This window comes from Protopterus annectens, chromosome 6.part0, assembly GCF_019279795.1.
Source record: "Protopterus annectens isolate FY-2018-M chromosome 6.part0, PAN1.0, whole genome shotgun sequence".
Classification (NCBI taxonomy): domain Eukaryota; kingdom Metazoa; phylum Chordata; order Ceratodontiformes; family Protopteridae; genus Protopterus; species Protopterus annectens.
This window is the reverse complement of record NC_056737.1, coordinates 813499875-813522035: the sequence shown is the minus strand read 5'-3', so window position 1 is coordinate 813522035 and position 22161 is coordinate 813499875.

The window sequence follows — 22161 nt, the reverse complement described above, 5'->3', positions numbered from 1 at the left end:
AAAGGACATTTACAGTCAGATTACTAGAACATGTAAGGGATATCAATAATAAAAAGGAAGAAAGTTCTGTAGCAGTACATTTTCAGAAATTTCATCAAAGTAATAGTGAGGGGATACAAGGGGACGGTTTTAGAAAAGATAAATGTGTCCTGTTTTGATGCACCTCTTCTTAAAAAACAGCTTATAATTAAAGAATCAGTGTATATTCTAAAATTTAATACCTTGTACCCATATGGGTTAAATGAAGAGTTAAATTGGAGAATGCTTAATTAAATATTTAATTGTTTTATTGTTAATTGATTATGGTATTTTAGACAAGTTGTGTGTTGTGTTTTTTACTCCTTGAAGGCTCTTGTGCCGAGATGTCAGAGACAGAGATTTTTACAATAACCTGTGTTGGGTTCACTGGCTGGTCGTATTTTCTGCATTTTTTTCATTTTGGTGGTTATTCTGACCCTCTTAATCATCTTTGACTGTGTGGGTCCTGACAAAAGCTGTTTCTGGCTGGGGAAAAAAATGAGGAGAAAAAAATGTATTAATTTTCTGATTACGATCTATAATCTGAACAGGACTGTAACATGACTCTATTAGATTAAAGCTGATAATGGCCTCTGGTCTCAATTGCACTAATTCTAAAACTAGCTCTGCTCATATGTGTGCATGCACAGAAAGTTGCTGTAGATTATCCGAGAGAGGCTTAGAACTGTGTGGTTATTACTTCTTTAATTTTCATCAAACTCAGTCCAGGAGGTCATCATAGCTTGAGTTTGCTCTGAGGACAGTGTGGTCATTGTTTCTTTTACTTTTTTTCACAGATCTCAGAGGTGTACAAAGAAGGTCACTATAGCTTGTGTAGGAGCAGTGTACTACCCCTACACAAGCTATAGTGTGCAAGGACAGTGTACTGTCTAGGTGCAACAAAGCAGAATACATTACTGTAACCATTACTTTTTCACTTCCCTCACAATCACACATCAGGCAAGTACAGAGATAGCTGCCTTTGGGGGTTAGTGGAAGGAGTGAGGAGTCATGCTATGTATAAGTATATAGGACATCAGTATCATCACAACACTTGTCTTTTTAGTTTAATGTGAGATACTATTTTGTCATCTTTGAACATTAAGCCTTGGGCACAACTTATGTGTTCCTTGAAAGAAAAAAGTAAGACCAAAATTCTTTTCTTAGTTATGATTTTTGTTTAGGCCACCATTGGATAAAAAGCTTACAAAATGCTTTATAAAGCATCCCAGAATATATATAACCATTATGCCTTCTGGGGTCACTGGCTTAATTGAGTTATTTCCTAAATGGTTATCACTGTGCTTTCTTGGTTAGGAAAGGTATGTTGAAAGGATACCAAGTAACACAACTCCACAGCCACCAGGAACAAAAAACCAAAAGCTGATGTAGAATGCGAAAATCCTTTATTCAAGTAGGTCCAAGAAGAAATAAACACAAGCGCTTTCGCTCAGGGTAATCCTGAGCTTTTTAAAGTGAGTGCAAAAGCATTTGCTGAAGCCAAACCTTTTTATAACCATGGGTAACACATTAATTGAAAACAAGTGTTGTCAATCAGTTGTTAGATTCCTTAAAGGGGCTTTGCATTAATTAAAACATGAGATAAAAACTTATATTGTTAAAAAATGTATATATATATTTAACAGCTGGATTATGCATATATAATTACAAAACATTAAAAACGCTGTTTCAAATATAATAGAATCAAAATTAAAATAGTTTAAAATACTGCTATTGGAAACGTTGGAAATCCATAAGTTTTGATGGACCTGGGAAATAAAATTCTGTTAGAAGTGTGAGGGAGCATTTTATTTAATGTTGGTTTGTAATAGGAGTCTTGGTTCTTTTTCATAGTTCACATCAAAAAAGGCACCCTAGGACCAAGTGTCAGGTTGTCAAACCAAAGTAAAAAAGAGAGTGGGAGTTAAGGAAAAGGAAACTAGTGAATCTTGGGTCCCTAAGTCATGTGTTCTGATAAAATGCGCAAGTGCCAAGTGGTAGTGAAAGAAGGGCATAGTGTTTGTAAACATGGGACAACAAAACTAATTGGTTAGGATGGAATAACTATAATCGTGCCCTTATAAGCTTTAATACGGGTTTAATGCTAATAGTCCCGTTCAATCCAGGTGGTCTCCCTGCGTCTAGCCTTAATTGCCATACTAGCTCACGGTACTCAAGGGTGGATTCCCAGTCACCACCCCTGAGATCTGGTTCCACTTGTTCTAAAACAAAGAATTTGATGATACTACCCGGGCAAAGAAGGGAATGCTTAAAAAAACATTAGTTTCTTTCTGTTTAGCCATGTCATATAAGTGTTCGTAGATCCGTCTCCTGAATTCTCTTTCAGTCTTCCCCACGTAGAAACTCGAACACGTGGTACAAATACCCAGGTATACCACCCCTTTGCTTCCACAAGTGTAGGAACCAGTTGGTTTCGTCTTAAACCTCCTGGATGGAATGTACATGGATTCGACGTTCATTAAAGCATGGCATTGACTGCAAGAGCCACATTTGTAAGTGCCCTTCTTAGATTGTTTCACCTTCTTTTTGTTATCTGGTTTCCTTTCAAAAATTTCTTTGAAGTTAATGCCTCTTTTTCTAACGAAACTAGGTCTGGGGGGTAAAAGGTCCTTGGAATCTTCATAAAGGGCTAGAACCGGCCAGTAGTTTCTGATGGTTTCCTCCATTTCTTTGGAACTGGATGAATAGGTGTATATAAAACTGTTTGTAGGGTGGTTGGATACTCTGGAAGTTGATGGGATTGCCAACTCTGGTCCTTTTCCCAAAATAGGTGTGCATAAGGTTTTCCTCAATACTTTGATCTCATCAACTAAACCCATAAACATTTCTAGGGGATATCCTCTTTCCAGGAATAAGGCTCGCAAGGTTTTAACTTCAAACTCAAAGTCCTCATCAGTGCTACAGATTCTACTCGCTCTTATGAGTTGTCCTTTAATGATTCCCCTTTTCTGATATAAGGGATGTGCACTATCAAAGTGTAACAATGAGTTAGAAAAGGTGGGTTTGTGGTATAATTTAGAATGGAAAGTATTCTGGTTGAAATCCTTGAACAAGGTAATGTCCAAGTAATGGAGCTCCTGAGGGCTAGCAGTGTATGTGAATTGTAGAAAACCAGTCGAGGTGTTGATGTATTGGAAGAATTCTTTGAACTCACATTCTGAGCCTCCCCAGAGGATGCAAATGTCGTCCAGGTAGCGTCTGTAAAAAAGGATGTGTTGCTGCCAGGGGGGTATCAAGACAAACGTGTGTTCCTATTTATGCAACACCATGTTAGCATAAAATGAGGCACAAGATGCCCCCATGGCGACCCCTTTACGTTGCCTGAACAGTTCGCCATTGAAAAAAATAAAGTTGTTCATCAGGACCATCTCCATCAACTCCGTTAGTAAATTTGTAAGCTTGTTGTTGAGGCTGGTTTCATTACTGAGAAATTCTGTAAACCACTCTAGACCTTCTTGGTGAGGAATGCTCGAAAAGAGGTCCTTAATGTCTATGGTGATCATGATCAAATCAGGCGAAAAACAGGAAACAGGAATATCATGGAGAAAGTGCCAGGAGTCCTTGCAAACATGGCTGAGAAGGGGCATAAAAGCCTTGGTTAAGTGATCGATGAATTTTCCAATGGGCTCAGTGACACCTCCCGCACCTGATACTATAGGTCTGAACCTTAAAGGATAAGTTCCCTTATGGATTTTGGGAATCCCGAACATGACCGGTATCCTGGGTTTTTCTACATGCAAATAATTATACACCCTCTCATTTATTGCTTGCTGTAATAAAAGATCTTTAAGATAGTAGTTGATCTGAGTAAAAGCAATGTTGACTTCATTTCGGGATACTGTGTCGTATTGTTCGTTGTCCTGGAGCATGGAATAAATGTGTGCTTCATATTCACTAGTAAACATGAGCACTACCCCTCCACCCTTGTCCGGCTTCATAATCCTGACGTTCTCATTTCTGAGATAGTTGATGAATTCAGTTTCTTGCATGGATAAGTTACATCCAGAAAAAGACTGTTTGTCTTTAGATAATTTTCTAAACTCGTTTTCAACCAGCTTTTCAAAAAAGAGAATAATTGGGTGGAGAGGGGGGTTAATTAAACTACTGCGTGTTAACCCTGTGTCATCAATTTTTTGCCCCTTAAAGATTTGAGTAAGGTTCAGACTTCTAGTAAAAAGTTTCAATTCTACAAGTGCTTGAGTTAAGTTCATTGGTTTGTGAGGAACAAACTGTAAGCCCCGGGTGAAAACATCAAATGCACATTCTTCCAGATCTAAATCTGTGTAGTTGTATATTGTAAAATTATCTTTGTTTAGTTTAGTACAGTTCCCTTCTAGTACTGCTATGTTGTTAGTGATTGTGTCAGGGTCAGGGTTAAAATTAAAATTAAAAACAACATCCTTTGCAAATCTAAAATCTTCAGTAGTGTGGATGCCATTCAATGCCTGGGGATCCATGTTCTGGGTACTTGTTTCTGCCCCCAAACCCCGGTCCTGCCGGGGTTCCGCTGAAAATCCTGGTTAGTGTTAGCCCTTCTACCTTTTTCCGCTAACCTCTCACTTCTCCTTAATGGTTCCTCTGTTTCCCCTTGAGTGTCATCACCCCTATCAATGATAGCAGTGTTGGTGTTATTAAAAGAAATCCCCCTATTGTATCGGTTGGGGGCTGGGTATGCTACCCCCTCCCTATACTCTAGTAGATCTCTTTCCAATTTCCTTAACTTCCTATTGAGTATTTTGTCACAGAATAAATCAACATTATTAAATAAATTGTCATATTCCAGCTTAAAAGCATTAAAATCAACATCATTAGTTAACTTATTGTTTAACATATCCAAATCATTTAAAAGTGCTTGTGCCTTGACCTGGTATTCACAAATCATTAAGTTGAGCATTTCAAGCCCAGCTTTATCAAAAATATCACATAATTTGTTGTAGTAACTTGTTCCCTGTTGCACATGGTTAGGGAATTTGAAAAAGCGTAAGCCTTTAGGGATACGTTTTACCCTAACACATTCATTTAAATAGTCAATTTCCAGTTGTGTGCTTCTTAAAGCATATAGTTTATCTTTGAAAACATCTATGTCCTGTTCAAAATTAGAGATATTGTGAGAATTAACAGTACCTTTGCTGAATGTGAAACGTTGGTCAGCCCATTTCGAAAAAACCACATCCTTGTTTTTGTTTTCCTTCCTGACAGCATTTAATCCATTTGTTTTAGAGCGTGTACCCATGTCCACTCTATTAAGCGTGCCTAGATATTGACTGTTATTAGCACGAGGTAGCCCAACGTTTAGTAACTCGTGGGGAGGTGAAATTATGTCTTTAGCACTTTCCGATTCCCTTAAAACTTCACTACCACTTGGCACTTGCGCATTTTATCAGAACACATGACTTAGGTACCCAAGATTCACTAGTTTCCTTTTCCTTAACTCCCACTCTCTTTTTTACTTTGGTTTGACAACCTGACACTTGGTCCTAGGGTGCCTTTTTTGATGTGAACTATGAAAAAGAACCAAGACTCCTATTACAAACCAATATTAAATAAAATGCTCCCTCACACTTCTAACAGAATTTTATTTCCCAGGTTCATCAAAACTTATGGATTTCCAACGTTTCCAATAGCAGTATTTTAAACTATTTTAATTTTGATTCTATTATATTTGAAACAGCGTTTTTAATGTTTTGTAATTATATATGCATAATCCAGCTGTTAAATATATATATACATTTTTTGACAATATAAGTTTTTATCTCATGTTTTAATTAATGCAAAGCCCCTTTAAGGAATCTAACAACTGATTGACAACACTTGTTTTCAATTAATGTGTTACCCATGGTTATAAAAAGGTTTGGCTTCAGCAAATGCTTTTGTACTCACTTGAAAAAGCTCAGGATTACCCTGAGTGAAAGCGCTTGTGTTTATTTCTTCTTGGACCTACTTGAATAAAGGATTTTCGCATTCTACATCAGCTTTTAGTTTTTTGTTCCTGGTGGCTGTGGAGTTGTGTTACTTGGATTTCTGGCATCTTTTTGGATGTTTATGTTGAAAGGATGCTAAAGAAACTAAAGCTGAACAACACTGAATTACCTTTACTTAATCATAATTTCTTTTTAAGCCATCTTTGGATGAAAATGTTGTATAAAAAGAAAAAAAAACTTTAAAATGCACTTCAGAGCATATAGAAATGGGAGGGTGAAACAGTAGGCAGTGCATAGTGCATCATTTCACCCAAGTCCTTCCTTGTACATAGAGTTGTTGTAATATATCATTATTGCAACTAAATGTTAGTAACTGTGAATGTCCCTTTGTAAGGTGGGCCAACATAGTATAGTGCATAGGCCTGTATAATGTAAGAGCATTGAAGCTACGGGTCACTCTATGCATAGTACTCTTAAAAGTTTGTAGTATGAACTAGAAGGTTGCTTAGTAGGCATGGCAGTGGCAGTGTGATACTTACACTGGAAGTGCCTAGGAGGCCCCTAACTTGACATTTTTCTGGGGGACCCAAAATGTTAACATCAGCCCTGTCCTTGATCTTTGTAAACTGGGTCTGCAATTTTAAGGTTTTCTCCTCACCTTGTCCTAGATGTTATGGATTCAGCTATCATTTTTAGGGTGGGAGGAAATAGTGGGGGAGGTGTTGGCAGAGACGTCCTGAAAATAAAATCTGTTCTAGAAAACCCTGTAGCACTTGCATTGGAGACTCTGGGGTCATGAGTCTGCCAAGGGGTTTAGGTCACTTTAGCAAAGGTCAAAGTTATACAGATGTCTGCACTGTTTGCAAATGATGCCACTGTAGGCATTGCACCACTCATTGTTGGAAGCAGGGGAGGGGTCGTGTACATCCAGTAAATACCCCAGTGAACACCAAGGATGACACCACATTACTGGCAGCTCAAGCTTCTCTTCCTGGACAACATTAGTGGGTTGTCTCCACCGAGTTCACTTTACCAGGCACATCTGCTCTGGGGAAAATGCTGGTCATATTCACCGGGGGAGATAGGAAAGATTACAGAATGCCATCTGACAGGGCTTTGCACAGGGCATGAAATATGATAGATTGAAAAAAAAGAAAAAAAATCAATGGTCAATACAGATGGTTTTCTTTCCTCAAACATAGTATCAAAGTATTGTACATGGCGAATGCATTTTCCATCAGTAATCAACATTTTGATCTAGTGATTCAATAGCTGTTGCAGACAGCTAATGCTGCATCTTATGTTTAAAGTCATTTTGTCTTCTGAGCATCATAGTACTAATAAACTGAGCATGGTATAACAGACCTTCTAATCCCTACCTGTAGTCTTCAGTTAATCCTGTGAGGACCCTGGGGGCTCTCAGGCAAGTTAAGATTGATATATGCCATCCAGTATATTCCCTCAGACTACTTGGGATCTTCTTCCGGTGGATCATGCCTCATGCACTTCCAAATGGTGGCACCAAGGGGACATCTTCACTACCAACACAAACTACCTTAACTGACTCTTTTTGATCCAGAGGAGTCCATCCTTTTAGAACTTACCGTACTGCTGAGTTCCTCACCATATCACAGTGCAAAGCCCATCTACACTGAGAAGGAACCTAATGCCTGCCACATGTGGTCATGATCTTTTCTTTAAAATCATTGCCTAGAGATTGTGGCCATAGGTGAGGATGGGGACATACAGTCACTGGTAAAGTGAAAGTTTTGAACTGTAACTCACTTCTTGCTTTACCAGTACAACCCAGTATGATTCCTGCAATACTGCGGCTCTTGCACCTATCCACCAAACGATTTCTTGAACCGCTTTACCTTCATTTATAAAGAAGAGCTTAAGAAACTTAAAATTCTACATCCAAGGTAGTTTCTCCTTCTATATCTGCAGAAAACAATCCACTCATTTTTTTTAGCAAGGGTCATGACTTCTGATTTGTAGGTGTTGATTTTCATACCAAGTGTTTCATACACAGAAGTAAATAGCTTTAATGCATGCTAGAAGTCACAGTCATTTGCGGCTAAATGCCATGGAACAACTAGTCACCATCCCCACAAGAGGAGAAAACATACTTGATCTCATCATCACAAACATGGGATCACAATGTTCAACACCGGAAGTATACCCCTCACTGGTGAGATCAGATCATAAACTAATCTCGCTGGAGGTCCTCATCCCGCCCCCACCTGAAATTAAAAAGACCACAGTGAAAAACTTCTCAAAAGCCGACTTCACACTTCTAAAAACTAGTGTGGTCTCCTTTAAGGCCCCTGAGCCAGTGGTAAACATTACTCAAACCACTGAATCACTTACAAATTCCTTCTACCAGCACCTACAGGACTGCATGGATCAGGCAATCCCAAACAAAACTAAGACTCTTTGTACTAAAGGCAAGCGTCCAGTCTGGTGGACCCCAGCCATAAACAAGCTCTACAAAAAAAGGAGGAAGCTACTGCAAGATAGAGCAAAATCCTTGAAAGGTAAGACACCTTTGATCATTATAAGTAAAAAACTAAGATCTCTCATAAAATCATCCAAGGCAAATTTTGATAGAAAAATCGCCAAGGACTCAAAAGACAATCATAAGGCCTTCTTTAGCTGTGTTAGAAACCTAGGAGGAAACTCCCAGATATGCTCAGAATTAGTTCAAAATGATGTGAAGATTACTGAACCTACACACATTGCCAACATACTGGCTGACAGGTTCAGTGCAAACTTCTCCCCTCCCCAAAGGAGAGATATCTATACCAGAGGATTGTAGCCCCAAACATCTCCAACGCCCAGGTGAGAACTGCTCTCTCCAAAGCAAAAACACAGCATCCATGGGACCGGATGGTATCCCGGCTGTGTGCTCCATGAACTCAATGAGGAATTAAACCCACAGTTAGGACAGCTGTTTAATCTTAGCCTCACCTCAGGATACGTGCCCAAGGAGTGGCGCATGGCGACTGTGGTCCCACTTCACAAGGGCGGTGCCTCCACCGACCCTGGAAATTATCGTCCCATTAGCTTGACAAGCCTTATCTGCAAAGCCATGGAGAGGATCATAATGGAACTCATAAATAAAGACATAGGGAACTTGCAGACTTTGGATCCAACCCAGTTTGGCTTTGTCAAAGGCAGATCATGCCTTTTAAACTTGGTTGACTTTTTCGAGACAGTCACCAAGGCCATTGATGAGGAAAGGCAGTCCATACAGCCTACCTTGACCTGGCAAAGGCCTTCGACACAATACCCCACTCAGGTATCATTGAAAAACTCATCAGCTTGAATGTAAACCTATACATCACAAGATGGGTTGCAAACTGGCTAAGTGACAGAACCCACAGGGTCAGAGTTGCTGGAGCCATGTCAGACTCAAAGCCTGTCACAAGTGGTGTCCCACAGGGCTCAGTCCTGGGTCCACTCTTGTTCGGCATCTACTTTTCTGAAGTACAAGCAAACGCAGGAGGGTTATGGCTGACAAAGTTTGCAGATGACTGCAAACTGGGCCATAGTCGAAAACACATCTGACACAGATATCCTTCAGAAGGGCCTCACAGAAACGGATAACTGGTGCCAGAGCCATGGCCTAAAGTTAAATGCCAAGAAATGCATAGTCATACCCTTCGGTAAAAACAAGGTTACCCCTAGCTACCATATAGGTGGCAATCCACTGAGCACAGAAGAAGTCATCAGGGATCTGGGGACCCAGGTTGACAGTAGCCTTCGTTTGACACTCATGTTGCTAAAGTAGTTAGGAAAACCTTCTACATTGCCCACCTGATCATGAAGGGATTCACATCTAGATCAAGGGAGGTCATTGTCCCCCTGTACTCATCACTCATTAGACCTATGATTGAGTACAATGCCCCATTCGGAATGTATCTGACCCGACACCTGCAGCAGCTGGAAAGGCCCCAAAAGTTCCTCACCAAAAGGATAAAGGGTCTCAAAAATATGTCTTATGCTGCCCGACTGAAAGAACTCCAGCTCTATTCAGTCTCATACCACTTGCTCAGAGGTGACCTGTGCCTGACATATAAGGTCATGTCAAACCCAGATTTGATGAATATGCTTCACCTCAAAAAATCTAGATCCCTCAGAACCACAAGGGTGGGAGACTTAAACCTTGACACGGTTATTAATAGAACGTGCTGGAGGGACAGATTCATCACCCAGAGACTCCCTATGCTGTGGAACAAAATCCCGGTACATGTGAGGCAGAGCACCTCGCTGGCCTTGTTCAAGAGGAATCTTGACCAATGGATGGGAGATCGCAGATATACCCCAGGGATTACTTCAGTGTCACTGCTTGACAGAGGCACAGCAAAATAATAGGCATAGTTTTATTCAAACTAAAGGGGTGGTGAAAGCCAAATAACTATGGGCTAGGCTTATAAATGCCCTTGGGCAGATAGCCTAGTATGAACCTATGAACCTATGAACCTATGAACCTATGAACCTAAGAGGACAATAAAATTTACGAACAACTAGGAGGCAACTGTAGTGCTGTCAGACTTGTCACTTTTCTGACCTCAGCTACACCTTGATGTCTGGTTTGCGAAGTTCCTGTGACCTCAGCTGCATTTTGATATCCTGTCCATGAAACTCATGTAACCTCAGCTTCACTTTGATATCATGTCTACAAAGCTCACTAATAGGATGAAATACAAGACACACCCTTGGCAGAGCCCTATACTAATCCTAAACATGTCTGATTTAACACTGACAATGCAAGCAAGACTCTTGTTCTTGAGAAAACAGGACCACAGTAGTAGACCTGTGACCCCCGACTTTTGCAGCATTTCCCTCAAGACATTCCACATTATGCAGCAATGTGCCTTCACCAAACCCATAAGTCACATGTAGACAGTACTGGCAGACTCCCTCCAGTTTCATATTGTATCTATGTATGACCCATAGGTTCATAGGTTCATAGGTATTTACTAGGCTAATGACCACAAGGGTCTTTTTAAGCCTAGCCATGCATCCCAAATCTCTGACAAGTTCTGGTACCCTTGGTAAGTGTAAGCAGGGTCTTGGGAGATGAAACATTTAGAAGTAGATGCCTGGGAGATGAGCTGTTTACAAATTGCCTGTGTCCATTAGAGACATAGGTGGCAAACCAGGGATGAATTTCTTGTTCCTGATCCAATTGTCCAAGTTACACTTGAATTGGGTTAGGGAGGAACTCTGCTTCACATGGATGGGGAGCCTGTTCCATAGAGAGGGTAGTCTCTGTGATACATACCTGTCTCTCTCTAGCACGCCCTATTTATATCATAGGCAAGGTTTAGGTCTTTTGAGTGGTCATTCTGGTGCTGTTTGTATTAGGAGGTCCATCAGAGTGGGGTCCATAGCTCTCAACTGTACAGATTTTTGCAGAATATCCAGACTTTGGCCTCATATTTTTGGTTTGTTTTTCATAAAATTGTGGTTCTCTGGCAAATTTGTGGTAAATCATTAAAAATTGAAGTTAAAGGATAATGACAGACATTTGAGTTTCAGATTTCATATCCTTCAGAAAATTCATGCTAATGCAAAATCCATTGTTATAGCAAATTTCTAAGCTTGTAAGAGCAATATTTAAAAACTGTCCCTATTTTTGGGACTTTGTCCAACTTTTATTTATGACTATATCCAGATTATTTGCTCTAAGAGTTTGAGAGGTATGGTGGGGTCTGACAATGCCCTGTATGCCCTCTGCCTGAGGCATTCTGATAATGATCTGGCTTGTCTACAGTGAGTACAAAAGTTTGCATCTAGGTTGTTGACAGGTACGCCTGGAACATCCCATATCAATCTTATCCCTCATAATTTGTGTTGGCTGTGAGATATGGTCAGAACTGTTTTTCAGATTCTTACTCTCACCTTCCATGCACTGTGTTATCTGGAGCTTGTTTATTTGAAAGTGTTGCTATACTGACATGACCAGAAATGTTTTTTGGATTCCTTCTTTCACCTTCCATGCCATATGTGATCTGGGTTTGGTTTGTTTGAGGGAGTTGCTGCACCCCATGCCCCTGCCCTGCACCTTAGATCATCAGGCCATGGGCTCCATTCTGTTCTAAAATCCAGAATGAGTGTTTGTTTGGCCTGCTTGCTGTACTCTGCCTGAATATTGCTCTCTGGCTGCATTTTATTTTGAATTGAAACTTTTCATTTGAGGTTTGGTCACTTCTATTTTGTATCTTATTCTTGTATTACATTTGGTTTTTTTTTTAAGTTTTCTGTTCTGTTGGAGTTTTAAGAGGTCTTGGCAGGGCTCAGTTAAAAAAAAAAAATTAGCAAAGAATTCATTTGCAAACAGTGAATAACATCAGTTAATTAGTGGGAGGAGCTGAGGAACATTATTGCACTTTTATTTAGAAATATCTCTATTTAGCTGAAGTGTTTGTTTGGTCTGTTTGTTGTACTCTGCCTGAATATTGCTGCTCTCTGGCTGCATTTCATTTTTAATTTAAGCTTTTCATTTAAGGTCTGGACACTTCTATTTTGTATCTTATTCTTGTATTACATTTGTTTATAGGTTCATAGGTGTGTACTTGGTGTGGACTATGCTAATGGCCCTGGAGCCTTTACAAGCCTAGCCCATAGAAGTGCCCTGGCATTGTGTCGCCCAATGTTGGTTCCCAGTCCCTCTATCAAGTAGAGCCAATGGAGTGATCCCCGGGGTAAACTCTTCTTCCCATCCATTCATCAAGATTTCCCTTGAAGAGGACCTGTGAGGTGCTCTGCTTGACATGTATGGGAAGTCTATTCCAGAGCATGGGCAGTCTCTGGGTTATGAACCTGTCCCTTCAGCATGTTCTGTTGATTCTGGTAATGAGGTTGAGGTCCCTGGATTGTGTGGTGCGGAGGGGTTGGGATTTCTTTAGCTGTAGCATTTCTAACAGGGCTGGGACAGACATGGCTTTGTAAGTCAAGCAGAGATCGCCTCTTAGTAGATGATATGAGACAGAGAATAGCTGGAGTTTTTTGAGTCTGTCCATATAGGACATGTGTTTAAAACCTAGGATCCTCTTCGTGAGGTACTTTTGTGGCCTTTCCAGCTGCTGCATGTGTCTAGTGAGGTACATGCATTATACTCGATGATTGGCCCAATGAGGGAAGAGTAGAGAGAGAGATGATGACCTCTTTCTTCCTGGATGCAAAACCCTTGGTAATGAGATGTGCCACATAGAAGGACGTTCTGACCACAGTGTCAATGTGGTGGTTGAAGGAGAGGTTGCTGTAAACCTGTGTCCCCAGATCTCTTATAACATCTTCAGTGTTCAGAGGGCTCCCATCGATGTGGTAATTAATGAGAAATTAGTTTTTCCCAAACGGGACGATGACGCATTTTTTGGCATTAAGCTTAAGGCCAAGTTTTTGACCCTAGTCATTGGTCTCAGTGAGGCTTTTCTCTAGTATGTCTACATCACTTGAGGAGTTAATAATGGCTCCCAGCTTGCAGTCGTCTGCGAACTTGGTCAGCCAGAGTCCTTCTGTGTTGGTTTGGATTTCTGAGAAGTAGATGCCAAACAGGGAAGGACCCAAGACAGATCCCTGTGGGACTCCACTCGTGACTGGTTGGCAGTCTGACTTGGAGTCTGCTACTTTCACACTGTGGGTTCTATCTGTGAGCCAATTTGCAGCCCACCTAGTGATATAGGGGTTGATGCCTAGTTTGGTGAGTTTATCAATAATTCCTGAGTGGAGAATGGTATCAAAGGCCTTGGCCAGATTGAGGTAGGCTGTATGAACTGCCTTGCCCTCATCCACAGCTCTGGTGACTGACTCAAAGAAGTCAACCAGGTTGAGCAGGCATGATCTGCCTTTCACAAAACCAAATTGCATGGGATCTAGAATTTGGAGATTCCCCTTATCCTTGCTAATTAGGTCCATGATGATGCATTCCATAGCCTTACATATCAGACTCATCAGGCTAATGGGGCAATAATTCCCAGGGTCTCTAGTCGCTCCCCCTTTATGGAGAGGGATGACTGAAGCAGTGCACCATTCAGTAGGGAGAAAGCTGGTGAGGCTGTGACTGAACAGGTCACACAGATGTGGTACCAGTTCACTTTGTAGTTCATGTAGAACACATCCAGGGATATTGTCGGGTCACATGGAAGCTGCATTCTTGACCTTGGACAAGGCAGGTTTTACCTGTGCTGCAGTAATGCTGGGTGCCTGACATTCCTCTGGTATTGTGATTTGTCCTTTGGGGGGAGAGAAGGGTAAAAGTGGCACTTAATATGTCAGCCAGTATGTTGGCAATATCTGTTGGCTCAGTATAGGAGGTATATTGTGCAGTAACTCAGAGCAAACCTGGGTATGGCCATGGAGATTCCTGCTATTACTATAGAAGGCTTTGTGGTTGTTTTTAGTGTCTGCTGCAATTCTGGCTTCATAGCTGGCTTTAGAGGTTTTGATGAGGAATCACAACTTTTTGTTGAGGGAGTTTTTCCAGTCGTGGGACTTCACCTTTTTCTGCAACAGTTTCTTCCTTCTGTTGTAGAGTTTATTAATGGCAGGGGACCACCAGGTTAGCTTCCTTTGTTTGGAGGAAAGCGTCTTGGTTCTGTTGGGTATAACTAGTTCCATGCATTTATATACATATTCGTACAGTGCATTTGTGTATAATTTGTCAGTCATGCATCTATTTTCCATTGACATGGGTGCTGTGAAGTTAGCCACTTCTATTTTTAGGAGCCCAAAGTCAGCTTTGGAGAAGTTATTCATGGTGGTTTCCTTTGCAGGGGGTGTGGGTGAGATGTGGATTTCCATGGTGATTAGTTTGTGGTCAGATCTAACCAGGGAGGAATTGACTACTAGTGTAGAGCAATGGTTGCCCATGTTAGTAATAACCAGGTCAAGGATGTTGCTTCCTCTAGTAGGGGTAAGAATAAGCTGGTCCAGGGCATTGGAACTGATGAATTCCAGGAAGCGTTGAGCCAGTGTATTGATGGATGAGTAGTTTTCCCAGTTGATGGAGTAGTAGTTGAAATCACCTAGTATGAGAGTGTTGGGATGGACCCAAACAGTTTCCAGGGTGCTTAGGAATATGGAGCGAGTGTCTTGGGACATGGTTGGGGACCTGAATCACTGCCTTACCCAATGTTAGTTGTACCCGAAGTATCTCAGATGCATTATGCTGGGCTACTAGTCTGGAGGTGTGCATATCCTTTATGAATATGGAGACACCACTGCCTTTGGAGCTTTAGTCCATGTTCTGGGGCTGAAAGGTGTGGAATGAGTTATAGCCTGGTAGTGCAAAGATGCTTTCTGCTGCTTTAAACCAGGTCTCTGTAACAGCACAAATGCTGATGTTCTCCATTTTGAGGAGTGCTTCGAGCAAGTGCATCTTGAGATTTAGACTTCTAGAGTTGAGAAGCATGACCCTCAGATTGCATTTATTTATAGCTGTTGCAGTGGTAATTTGATCTTTGGATAACATCACCTAAAAAAGGCACTATAGGGGTGGCAAGATCCTTAGCCAGTATCCGGAAAGACGGGGGTGACAGATGCAGGCCATCTCTGGCAAAGCATCGAGGTCTGTCAATCATGTCACCCCAAGCAGACATATACTGGATCCCCTTAGAATGACACCAGAAACTTAGCCAATTGTTGAAGTCAGTCATTTTCTACTTGTACTGTGGTACCATTCTGGACAATGGTAGGATGCTGCTCAGGGCTAGGGTCATACCTGCCTGGGCTACATAATCCGAGAGCTCCTCCATGTCTCTTTTCATGTAGTCCAGGCAGGTGCGTCTCAAGTCATTTACACTCACATGGACAGTGACAGAGTCATACTTGTACTTGTAGAGTGACCTGAGTGCATGTGTTATGAGTCGGATTCTGGCACCTAATAGACAGCTGACTGTTACCTTCTCCTTATTCAACCTAGTGAGTGGGACTCAGTGTACCTCACTATCATGTCACCTATGATTATTGTATTGGGCAAGCTGTTTTGCCTTAGGAGCTTAGGATGAGGGGCACACTGTGTAGGCGAGCTATGTGTCTTATGATTTGTGCTGTGTTGTGGTGGTCAAGTCCATTTCTGCCTTGGAGTTCTCTGCTGTTTGGGTAGAATTCTAATGACAGCCTCCGCGAAGGTGGGTGTATGGTTTGTGTTTTTATGTGAGAGCTGTGATGGTGTGCGTTCTGGAGGGCTATGTGTTGCATGTGGTGTGGCACAGGTGTTGACCTTCTCCTGCTGACCTGCTATTCCGGTCTTGGCTTGAGAGTGCATGGCTTCCAATTTGGATATATAAGTGCATCTCTCACAAGTCTGAGTATTGAGAGGTAAGAGGAGAGGGTTGTCTGTGTACACGAGGCAGTTGCTACACTGCCTCAGAATGCCCAAGTTCACCAGGTTAATATGAGAAAGCACAGGGAACTGACCTTTAGACATGCTAGGGTGGATGGTCATTATTACTAAGTACTGGACCTGTTCCTTATATATTTGTTTTACAGAAAAAATGTCACTCAAGGTGTCTGAGTCTGTATGGAGCACTGCTAAACACTTGGAGGGAAACTAATACACAGACCCTGAAAATTTAAGGATGAAGGATTTAGGCAGATATTCTGAAGTTAGAAAGAAATCAAGCAGTACTTACTGAAAAATAAAGAATTAGCTTGTCAAGAATGATGAAAAGAGTGGAGTTACATTCATGTCTACTGCCTGGCTAATACTAATGTTGGTCTCAGCACAGCTTCACTCTGTTGGGATACAACACTCCTTTGCTTCTTCTCTTACCAGAAGCAAAATGTTAGCACCAATCCCAAGAAGAGAAGCAGGCCGCGACCTGTTTGCTGATTCACAGTCTTGTCCCAGATGATGCAAGGGTCTGCAGCCTTGTAGCCTTTTTCTGGCAGATACCTCAAATAGCAACCAGACCAATCAGGTACGTTAAGCACAGACACTCACTCTCCAACCAGAAAGAGTCAGGAATCAATGCGCTCTGCTCCTACTCTCACCAGGATCAGAATATAAGCACAGATTCCAAGCTGTCACCTATAAAGCAGTTATTAAGCTTTCTGGTGATCAGCAGTCTCCAGGAAATAATATAACTGCACTCCTTCTCACCAGGAGAAAACAGAAGCACTAATCCCAAGATGATTACTGAGCGGCAGAATGTGGGCTGTCCAATAACTGGTGGTTTTGCAATAGATGCTTAAAGGTAAGATGAAAAAAATGATTATCCTGAACACTGCATTGTGCATTACAGGAGCTAGATGTGAAAGTAGGTAACTTAAGTTTTACCTGTCTAAAAAGTTAAGTTTTAGTGGAGAGTCACTATTTTTAAAACAGCAGGATAGATTGAAAGAGGGTGGTCACTTTTGAATTCTTATACTATGGAATACAGTAGGATGGCCAATAAATTTAAATATTTGAAGGGAGTGATTTCACAAAATGATAATTTTGTGCTTACTCACACCAGCCAGTAAAAGCAGAGAGGAAATGAGATATATGGTCAAATGAACATAAGAGGCAGGTGACTAGAAAGACAGTGGTGTTTAAGAACACAATAGTAACTGGGTGGGAAAAATTTCTGTCTGACTCACAAGAGACAGAGCTGTGCTCTCTTTCCAAGTTTTACTATGCAGTTAAAAGCAGAATACAAGTAAAACACAGTGTAAAGAAAACAAATCACAGTATACAAAATAGAAAAAGGCAATAAAGTATTACAAAATACAACAAAAAGCAAACTAACCTTTCCCCTAACAGCAAACTGTAGCAGATTCTAGGTGAGCCTTTCCAGTAAATTAAGTTTTCTTTTCTGTTGGAGTGTTAAGAGGCCTTGGCTATGGTCAGTTAAAAAAGTTAGCAAAAAATTCCTCTGCAAACATTGAATAACATCAGTTAATTAGTGGGAGGAGCTGAGAAACAGCATTGCTCTTTTAGTTAGAAATACCTTTATTTAGCCGCAGTGTTATTTTTGCCTGCTTGCTGTACTGTGCCTGAATAGTGCTGATTTCTGGCTGCATTTTATTTTCCTTCTCACCCACCCAGTTGTTGAAATCCTCTTGAGGCAACAGCATTACCTGAGCTCAAACTGACAGAGAACATTATAGTTTATTTTCAATTTTAAGATGGGCAGACTTTTTGTTTGTTTAAACTAGAAAGGTACAACTGCTTCACCAATGTATGACACAACCTAGTCATCTTTAGACTGGAATTCCTGTACTCTAGGTAACAGACAAACTCCTGCCTGGGCCTACCACTCTAAGACAGCTCCATGCCAGGAAATCATTAATCTCCCAAGTCATTCCCAAATATATTAAAACCCTGTTTTAAATGATCTTAAGAAACTCTATAATCTCTCCTTTATGTTAATATTAAAAACAACACTTTAATCAAACACAGCATTAAAACAGGATGGTCCTTAAATTTAGCAACTGTAAATAATATCTGAATGTCTTTAATGCGACGTCTGAAAAACTCTCACTGCTTTAACTCATTTAATTTATAAACAACACTAGTTCTGGATAACAAATGCTTTGTGGGACTTATAGTTTTGGTTGACAACTTCTTCCATAACTCAGGCTGTTCTGATAACAGATACACAGCAACCTTCAATTTGTGTACTAGTTGTTAACCTCAAAATTCTATTCTGTACCACCACTGGGAGAGTGAAATTCAGTCTAATCATACCTATGGATCATTAATGCCGTATCACTAAAATGCCAAATCATTCCAAATCATGACTCGTGCCTACAGGGCGATATATCTAGATTAGCACATTCCAATCAAACTTCATGTGGGTCAGCATATTAATAATTTTAAGAGGTGTCACTGCAGTGGAGTAGAGAGATAAACCCTGACTACAGTCCAGGTGACCTGGGTTTGATTAGCATCTCGAGTGACTAATGCAGCAGCAGGGAGGGTGATACATGGGTGTCTCTTAGTGACGATCCCTGGCGTAGATCAGGGACATTACTAGAAGAGATGTGATCAACATGTGGTAAGCGAGCCTAGCTGAACATTCGCAAAGGTGGATTAATACACCACCAGCTGACATTGCATACCCACCCAGGACCAAACCATGTTGCTATAAAAGGAGGGTTGGGTAAATTATAATAAAACCCATTCCAGATGGAAGCTCAGACATGATGAGCCCCATTTGCCTTTGATCTGTCACCTGTCCCAGGAGTACCCCATTAAGTCTGGGGGACATAGAGTTAGCTGGAAGACCTGGTGCAGACAGGGTATGAGGTCTGGGCTGGTAACAATGACTGAAAAGGGGACAAAAAGCAAAAAAAACCCAAAAAGTAATAATCTTAAGAGGCACAACCAACAAATGAAGAATAAAAGAGAAGAAAGCCAGGATTTGATTAATGTCAATAAGTGCAAACCAAACCCTTTCACCAGATTTGCAGTATCATCCATTCAGTATACTCAAACCTCTGACAAGACTTATGCTTCAGCAGCCTGAGTTGAGTGCTACAAACACCTCCACAGTAGTGACCCACCTATCGAGTGCCACCACTGGTGAGAACTGTCTAAGGAACTTAAATGAACTGGCAATGGGCGATTTCCTCCCAACGTTTTCTGACAGCAACACATATCCCTGGGAAATCCAATGTAATAGCGGACAGGGTCAGCAGGGCTGTCCTTGTGTCACTGAGTGGTCTCTGAAACAAGAAATTGTAGATCTTATTTTCCTCAAATGGGGCCAGCCTTGCTGTGATCTCTTTGCCTCTCCCCTCAACAACAAATGCAGCAGCTACTTCTCCCTTGTTCCTTCTCCAGGTCAGACACCCAGGGATGCTCTATTCCACGATTGGCCTCAGGGACTCCTTTATGCATTTCCCCCCTTCCCCCTAATTCCAAAAGTCATTCAGAAAGCAAAATCGTTGGGTTGCGAGATGATCCTCATTGCCCCCTATTGGCATCGACAGGTTTGGTTTCCGTTCTTTCACCCCCACCTTCTAGCCCAGCCTTGGGTTCTGGACCCAGTGCCAGACCTCTTGATTCATCAATCAGGTGGGTTACACCAATCCCTCCAATCTCTCAAGCTCATAGCTTGGTTTGTCCACTTCCAATCTTAGCCAGGCTTCCCAATATTTCACCAGCAGTGCGTGATATTATTGTTTCCTCCCATAAGACAACTACAAGGAAAGTTTATGCTAGCAAATGGAAAAGATTCTCTTACTGGGCAGAATCCAGGAATTTAGATCCTTTTACAGTTCTAATACACAAAATTTTGGATTTCTTAGCAGAACTGTTTCAGTCTGGTGCAGCTGCTGCTACCATCAGAGTACAACTAGCTGCCATTTCAAATTTTCACATCAGAGTTTTTAACTCAAGCATAATGTCTCACAAACTCTGTAAGGCCTTCATGAGAGGTACATCTCTACTCAGACCCCTAGTGAGAGAGCCTCTTCCACCTTGGGATCTCAATTTGGTTCTGGCCTCCTTGATACTGACACCCTTTGAACCAGCCGCATCATGTTCTTTGAAATTTCTCTCTTGGCAAACTCTCTTCCTAGTTGCTATTACTTCTGACAGACGTGTTTCAGAACTCCATGCCATATGTGTTCGTCCTCCATACCTGGTTTTCACAAAGACAGAGTTTCTCTGAGAACCAACCCATCTTTTCTACCTAAAGTTTGTTCAGAACACAATTTGAATCAATCAATTGAATTTCCTGTCTTTTTCCCTAATCATTCCAACAAGGCAGAATACAGATTACACCAATTGGATGTGCATAGACAACTATGTTTCTTTCTCCATAGAACTAAAGAGCTGAGAAAATCAGATCAGTCATTCATTTTATTTGCTAACAACAAACAAAGCCTTCCAGAGCTGAGAAAATCAGATCAGTCATTCATTTTATTTGCTAACAACAAACAAGGCCTTCCAGTTTCTAAAGTAACCTTATCAAAATGGTTATCAGACACAATTGTCCATACTTACCATTTGCAACAAAAAGATCTTCCAGCAAGACCCAAAGGTCATTCAACTAGGTCACTAGCTACTTCAGTAGCTTTTCAATCTATATTGCTCATAGATTCAATTTGTGCAGCAGCTACTTGGGCAGATCCTCATACATTTATTTCTCATTACAAAGAAGATGTGGTCTCGCGGGGCAAGGCTTCTTTAGGTTTCATGGTTCTGACGAGTCTGTTCCAATGAGTCACCCAGGATTGAGGTGCTAGGGACGCTGTCCCATCCAGCAAGAATGAAGATGAAATTGGACAACTTAACATAAAGAAGTTATGTACCTACCATAATGTTCCATGTTAGTCATCCTTCATCTCCCCTTCCTTCTTGCATCCCTCACTCCTTCTCCCTTCCTCGAGGATTGAGAGGAGTTTTTCAATGGTTTCACTGGCTAACTTGTTTTGTTCTTAGTTGCTTCCCAAAAAAACCATGACAATTTACTGTATATCCAGGTTTAATAATAATGGATTATCTTCTATGATTATATCTAGTATGAGCTATCTCAAATGAGATCTGGGTAGCTGACGCTGGGCATTCTGGGATAAGGGGTAGCCTTGAGCCAATAAAGAGTTCTCGAGCTATAACTATATCGATCCTCGGCTCGGACTCGGCCACTTTCTATAGCTTGAGAGCTCTTTACTGGCAATGAGGATCATCTTGCAACCCAATGATTTTGCTTTCTGAATGACTTTTGGAATTAGGGGGAATGGGGGAAATGCATAAAGCAGTCCCTGAGGCCAGTCGTGGACTAGAGCGTCCCTGGGTGTCTGACCCGGAGGAGGAACAAGGGAGAAATAGTTGCTGCATTTGTTGTTGAGGGGAGAGGCAAAGAGAATCGCAGCAAGGCTGGCCCCATTTGAGGAAAATAAGATCCACAATTTCCTGTTTCAGAAACCACTCGTGCAGCATGAGGATAGCCCTGCTGAGCCTGTCCACTATTACGTTGGATTTCCCAGGGCAATTTTACAATAATTTTTCTTGTGTCTAGCTCTGCTGCTATGTATGTAATAGATTGACAGGGCAACAAGGCAGATTATTCGAAGTTTATTGTGATACCTAGTTGAGCACAGGATGTGATGGTGTAATCTCGTGCCTCTATAAGTTGTTGCCTGGTGGTAGTAGTGAGGAGCCAGTCATCTAGATAAGGAAACATCTGGAATCCTAGACGCCTCAGGTGAGCCATAACTACTGCCATGCATTTGGTGAACACCCTGGGGGCTGTGGTGA